Source organism: Alligator mississippiensis, chromosome 1 (assembly GCF_030867095.1).
Source record: "Alligator mississippiensis isolate rAllMis1 chromosome 1, rAllMis1, whole genome shotgun sequence".
NCBI classification, from domain to species: Eukaryota; Metazoa; Chordata; order Crocodylia; family Alligatoridae; genus Alligator; species Alligator mississippiensis.
This window is the reverse complement of record NC_081824.1, coordinates 420,759,626-420,766,816: the sequence shown is the minus strand read 5'-3', so window position 1 is coordinate 420,766,816 and position 7,191 is coordinate 420,759,626. Positions and strand designations below refer to the sequence as shown.

Genomic DNA, 7,191 nt, shown 5'->3' with positions numbered 1-7,191 from the left:
AGGAGACAGGGAGCTGCATGGAGAAGAGACAGGCCCTCACTGGCATGTGCGTACAGGCGGCGGGGGAACGAGACTGGACAGTAGGATTCTCCTCTGCCTGCCTGTCTGTCCTCCTATGGTGGAGGAGAGGGAGAAGGATGTTCATCTGTCTGGCTATCCCATGCAGGAGGAGAGGGAGCAGGTCCTCATCCATCCATCCATCCCATGAAGGGGAGAGAGAGAGAGAGGTTTTTGTCTATCTGCCTATCCCATGCAGGAGGAGAGGGAGAAAGCTAGCTAGCTTTCTCCCTCTCCTCCTGCATGGGATAGGCAGACAGGTGACAATCCCGCTCCCTCTCCTCCTGCATTAGATAGATAGATGATGCAGAGGGAGCGGGATTGTCACCTGTCTGCCTATCCCATGTAGGAGGAAAGGGAGAATATCTATCTATGTGATAGCGGAGGAAAAGGAGAGGGGTTCCCACGTGTGTCCCTGCCAGAGCAGAGGGAGCAGGGTCCCGGGCAGGGGTAGGAGGGGGCTCCCTACCCCCCGCCCCCCCGGAGGCGCGGCGCGGCGCGGCGCGGAGCGGCGCAGCCCGCGCTGATTGGCCGAGCCCCCTCCCCGGCGGGCGGGAGCGGCGCTCAGTCGCGCTGAGCCGGCGGGCAGTGGAGGCGGCCGGGGAGCCCGGAGCAGGTCAGTGCGCGCCGGGGCCGGGGCCGGGGCCCGAGCCCGAGCCCGAGCCCGAGCCGGGCGGGCGGGCGGGCGGGCAGGCAGGCAGGCAGGCACCCCCCTCCCTTTCCTATCCGAGCTGCTTGTTCCCCCAGTGCCCGGGGCCGGCGTCGCCCGCAGCCCGGCGGCAGCACGGAGTGGGGGGAGATGGGGGTTGGCTTGCCCCAGGGAGAAAGAGATCATTTCGGGGGCAAAAGAGCGGCAGAGCTGGGAGGCGCCCTCTCAAGTCTAGCGCTGAAGTCAAACTCCCTCCTTGCTTCACATGTCCCTGAGATCAGGGCTGGGCTCTTCCTTTACAAGAGGAAAACGGTGCCGCCGGCGGCCCGGAGTCTCTCTGGCTTGTCAGGTGTGTTTGATGCGTCCGCTCAGATCTCAGGCTTCAGGCTGTGCTGCTTATGGTCACGGTACCAAGTCCAGGTTATGCCTGCGAGGTGCTCCATCCGAGAGTTTTTACCGTTGCCTCTTACCATCGCACATTGCATGGCGATACCAGCTCGTGAGCTCCTTTGACAGCGAAATATTGTCCAAGGGAATACAGAAGGCAGGGCAGAGATGCCCCTCGGGAGCGCGCAATGGCCTCCCACCGTCCTAGGCTCCAGGCGCCCCTTGTTAGATTGGGAGGCGCCCCTCAGAAACGCAAGCTGTTCAGTTTTACTGATGTTTTGACTGAAGAAAAATACTGGAGCTGTTTGGTCACCAAGAACTTGTTCTGCCTTGTGGTGGCCTTTCTGGTTTTAACACTAGATTCCCGCTTGAAATCTCTGGGTTTATTTTGTTTCACGTGTTTCCTACTGACTAGCATTGTGTGGCATCCCCTGGCACCCTTGAAAGGATCTCAGAGCAGCCCAGGGAGCCACAGCACCAGCCTGGCTGAGAATCGCATCTCTAAACAAACTGAATCAGAGCGCTGGCAAAAGCTTGTGTATCTCTGATTCAGTTAGTCCGTCAGGTGCATCCCTACCCTGCCTTCTGTCTAAAGGTTAATACAGTCCTTGAACGCTGGACGCCATGGTATAAAAAGGGAAAGCCTCCTCCATTTTCCCATTTTATGCAGGAAACTTAAACTGTGGCAGTAAGAAAGGGAGTAGTGTCATTCCCAGTCTATTGAAAAATGAGTCTAGATTGAGACTTTGTCACTTGTATGTTGTTTACTTGCATTCTTGCTGTTCCAAATATGTTTTTTCCTGTGGTAAGGCAGGGACAATTTTTGCCCTTACTGGCTTTTTCTTGAATTGTCAAAGTACTTGAATCAAACATTTTTCTTGTTTCAGAGAAATTGTTTTTTTTGTAGTCAGGCACGAGAAGATTCTCTAAAATCACTGGGACTATATCCACAAATGTGATGTTTTCAGAATAGGAAGGCTACAGAAACATGTCCATTAATAAACTTAAACGGTCCTATAAAACAAAAGATTTAGAGTTCAAAAACTTTGGTTGATGACTGACTATACCTACATATTTTTGAGTTATGAATACAGTAAAGGTTGCTACCAGGCATTATTCTTTTGTGGTGATGCTAAGGAAAGGGTTTGATTTCTTTGGGGATTTTGCTGTTTAGTTTCATCAAGCTCCAAGACAAAAGGAACATGCTTGGATAATATAAGAAATATGTAGATGTATCCACAAAAAAATTGCCGCCTTTCCAATCACTTCCTTCCCTAGTAAAAGCCCACATTATCATTACTGGAGAATATTTTAGGTGAGGTAATGAAGCCTGGGCCATAAAGCTGGGAAGGGGGACTCTCACTGCCCTTGCATTGCAACAGGACAGGCAGAAGAGAGAGAGAGGTTATTAGTAGTAGTTCAAAGGCTAAACATTTGGCAAATTGCTTAACAACGCTTAGGTAAGCAAAGAAAATTATGAGATGCCTAATCTTATTACTATAATTTCCCCTGGATTCGGCTTAATATAGTAGAATGTGCTTATAATAGGTCACATTTAGAATATTGTAGGCAGTCATAGCAAGTACCATGTACAGGATGCTGATCACTTCATTCTGAGAAAAATGCTATGACTGAATTATGAGGAAGTATGACCCCTTATAACTGTGTCTTTTCTTTCGTATATTCAAATTGGCCATCATCTTGGTTCTGCCTACCAGAACAAGTTGAGATAAATGAAGGCCTGGAGTCACCTAGACCCCCTGATGTTTTTATTCTAAAGGATTTTTCCATATTAGGGGCTGTAGGATCAATGTTGCTGCTGATACCCTTCATTGCTTCCACAGGGTAGTATTATGTGACTTGAAGGACCCAGAGGCAAACACATGTCCTATACCTCCCTCTGCTCCACATCTGCAGACCCACCTGGTGCGGTCTCCTGTATTTGCTGATTGTGGTTGCTAGTGTGCATAGTACTCAGCAGGAGGAATAATGAGGATCTGGAACTACAGGACAGGCCTGTTTGACATTCAAGGTTATTCCAGCAAGATCACTGTAAGGACAAGTACCTACGAAAGTTGTTAGCATTTGCACGCATTTATCTTTATTGATGCAAGAGTCTGAAATCAGTAGACTGTGTCTGCCGAGTATCCTGGTCCATAATAGGGATCCCAAGGTGCAATACCAATAATAATATTCTGATTATTAATAATAAGATCCCTTGATAAGGCATCAGAGAATGCAGTTCCCCATTTTGGCATCCAAGCCATGTGGAGAAGAAGGCTGTGTGTATCCATCAGATACTGCAAAACCTGACGTTTGTGACAGGAATCTGGCTTGGAATTTAAATGCTAAAAAGGCAGGAAATTCCAGGCTTTCATCCTTTCACGTCTCAATGGCTGCTACATCCTTTTCTCTAGCTTTGTTTGACAAGCATGATCCTGCCTTCCTAAAATCCATGCAGAATGGTTCTGCAAATATAATTTTCCTAGCTTGTCACTTTGACCACATCTCCCTGCATCACACACTGTTCCTCTTCCTTTGCCTTCTCTATAGCTTCAGAAATAAGCTCCATGTCTTCACTGTCAAAGGCTACCTACCATCTCTTCCTCAGTTTAAAGGGTCAGCTCCTGCCTCTGGCCCAAGATGCCAAGCTCCATCTCCTGCTGGTTAAAAATTTCAAATAGGGAACTCATTCTCCTCCAAACCCCTCCTTAATATTCTCTTTTGCTATGCTGCCTATAAAAAGAAAAAAAACTACAACAGGTGGACTGCTCTTTCCCACAGACCAGTGCCTTGATGATGACCACTGTTGTTTCTCTGTTTCCTTGAGTTTCCCTCTGTCTGTCTGTCTGTGGTTTCTTGTCTTTGCTTGTGAACTCTGTAGATCAGGGATTATCTACAGAGTTGTTCTGTGTTTGCACATAACCTGGCAAATGGGATTTTTATCCATGACTTGGACTCCTAAGAGCCACAGCAATGCTAAGAAAGAAGGATAAATTTCAGCCCCACTTGTTCCTCCAGGTTCATAACTTTGGTACAAACTCTGCTTCCTTTGGCATGCCCACTTCTCACTCACTCACATTTGTGTGTTACGTTTTGGTTCATTACATTTCACTGTACAATAGCACCTTACCTTTAAAAGAATGCCTGTTTTCATATGCTAGTTTGAAAACAATGCAATAGTTTGTATTTGACAGTGTGCAGGCAGATAAGACCCCTACACCTTCTTAGTCTGAATTAGGTAGGCAATGACCAACTCTCCGGATCATGGTGTACACATAAAAGGTCTAGTCAGATGCCTGATGAATCTATTTGTGTCTGATGATCCCAACTTGAGAGCAGCACAGCTTGTTACAAGTTCCACAGATCCATATGTTTTATGAGTCAGAGTTCAAGTTTACAGCATACTGCTTTCTTCTTTCTCACTTTATTTCCATCCTCTGGATTAAAGCCACCACATGGTGAGCTGCACCCAGTACCAGATGTCGTGTGTGTGTGTCCCGTCCTGTCCCCCACCTGATCGGACAGGATTCTGCGTTGATGGTGAACAGCTTCCTATCATTTCTGCACACCTTGTGACAATGCCATAGAGAGCGACCCCACTTTCTAGAGCCATCTCGAATCTCACTATACTAAATATTCTTGGTGATATGGTCTGCATGAAGGGCATGGGGGGGAAAAGGAGAAATGGTGGGAGCATGGGAGTTCTTCTGCATCTCAGAAGATAGAGGGGAGGATTTTAGAAAGTGTCACCTTTGGCCTCTAATATGGGACACAATGTGGGAGATTGTACCTGGATTAGGAAAATGTGCAAGGATATAATGCAGAGAATTAGAGTAAAAAAGGACTTGGCATTTGAATTCTCAGAAAATTCTCTTGTGCTGGGTTAGTATTTTGTAAGGAGAATAATTTCTCAAACTTAATGATACATTAAGAAAGATTTCTGTAAACTGGCTTGTCCAACTTGAGGCTCTAGGGCTATATTGTCCCATAGTTTTTTAAGGAAACCAAAGGGAATACAGCTTAAAATGTTATGGTCTGAGATGGGTCCATTTTTGCATAACTCATTGATTCTGTAATGCCTCTTGTAGTTTGCTCTGTCATGATGCTTTATTTTTATTTGTGAGCCATCTAGTAATTAATTCATACTCCCATTCATTAAGTGCTTAATTATGAAATTGGTCAGAGGAATTAAAGGCCATTATTTTATTTTTTTTAGCCAAGTCCTGCACTGATTTTTACCAGGGAGTGCTGCTGTAAACTGATGACATGATATGATCTAAGACTATATCCTTTGCAAATGAGGGTGAGCAGGTCTGTTTTTTGTGTCTGCTCAGTGGAGCAGAATCAAACCACAATTTGGCTTCAGAATCAATTCAGGATAAGAACCCAGTTCTGAAAATCCTTAACCACATAAGTGAATGTGTGGAAAAAGTACTATTATACCCATGGAATGTGAATAAGGATCACTAATAAGAACAGCTGGTGTAAGGGCTTGATTTTTATCAAGTAGGAGTAGCCTGTAGGAAATGATGCTAGGAAACCAGACTGACCTATGTGAGCACCAAGAGGCAATTCTGCCTCAGAGTCAGAAAGCCTGCCAGAGCCCTCAGATTACTCTTGCTTGTGATTGTGCTCTGTTGAGAGGTGCATATTTCTTCCGCTTGTGTAGCTGGTCAGTGAGTGGCTGGAGCCTGGGGATATGGGGCTGTCCAAGCTGCTTCACTGCATGGGCTGGATTACTTATCTGATCCTTTCATGGGCCTCTTCTGCCTATTCTCCTTTATATGGCCAGGCATCATCTGTTCCAAAGAGAGCTACCTGCTAAGGTGTAAGACATTTGGATGGGACCAGACAGGTATGCTGTTTTGCATATGTCATGTACAGAAAGAGGGGGGCATAAACCTTACAGCAAGTGGCATCCTAAGAGAATTTCATTTGACTATGAGAGAGTGAACTATGTCACCTGCTTCACACAGGGCAGCCCCTATAATAAGAACATCATTGGTACTGAGCCCTGGGTAAAAACTTCTCTCTTCATGTGAGGAAGACAGAATCTGACCTAGATTGCGCCTTAAAGGGAGATCTCAGACAGAGCCCTTTTTTTGATTGGGTTTATTTCACTAAAAATATTCACTAAGAAGTGGTGTTTTACTGGGATTTAATGCTTTTTCACAGAATATTATATTTTCACTGGAAACTTTGGTTTTCACTTCTTCTGAAATGTTCATTCTTAAAAAGAAGACTTCTCAAATCGGGCTTACCAAAAAACAAAACAAACCAACTCCCCCTCCCACCATGGTGTTTTGAGGTATGTCTGTTAATGTTTTTGTTGTTGTTGAAAATTCCAGATATTTAATAAATGGAAAAAGGAAGCTTTTTTCACGAAAATGCCTGTAGTGGGAATAGTACAACAGTCAGGATCTCCCTCAGCTGTGCGTGGGAGGGCACAGTATTCAGGAGCAGACTGAACGTTTTCTGAGCGTTCTCAATTGACTTCCCCAGGGGTGCAGGGAGGAGGAGTGAATCATGCCCCACCTTCCTGTCTGCCAGCTACGATGGGACTGTGGGTGGACCTGCTCGTTGAGGAAGTGTAGTTTTGTGTCATAGTAGGGACAGGGCCCCAAATTGGAACCCTTAATAATGGACTCTGCTTAACTGGCACAGTTGAGTCTTTTGAGAATAGCTGTTAAAAGCATTAAACGGATATTAGAAGGCAGGATAAATGTGTGATACAAATTACTCAAAGGGCCTCTTTTAGATAAGCTTTCTGATCTTCTGGTCTAAATATTTCTACGTTCTGCAAATGTAATTAAAAGCTTGGCCCTCTCCATCTCAATATGTATATGTGCTATTTGAATATGAGCAAACAGATTTAAGTAGACTAGCTATGTTGGGGGTTTTTTTGCATTGCAATTTCAGCATGTTTAATCATTGTAGGTGTCTGGGACCCATTGTATATTGTATGGAATAAATGAGCAAGTGCAGCGTTCAGTATGAAGAATACCAGTTAAGGTCCTGTGGAGACAAAGGAGAGTTGGAGCTGAAGCATGATCGTTTATACTTGTCTTGTTGGAAGATAATGTCCATTTTGCACA

At 45.4% G+C, this 7,191-nt stretch overlaps 1 protein-coding gene across 1 annotated transcript in view; it reads left to right on the top strand.

The window, feature by feature from the left end:
* Positions 1–602: 602 nt before the first annotated feature.
* The window catches only part of SERTM1 (serine rich and transmembrane domain containing 1), a 28,396-nt gene continuing 21,807 nt past the window's right edge, over positions 603–7,191 (top strand). The window contains exon 1 of the mRNA XM_059715362.1: positions 603–673. The gene's annotated coding sequence lies outside the window, so the exon portion shown is untranslated. The remainder of the gene's footprint in view (positions 674–7,191) is intronic.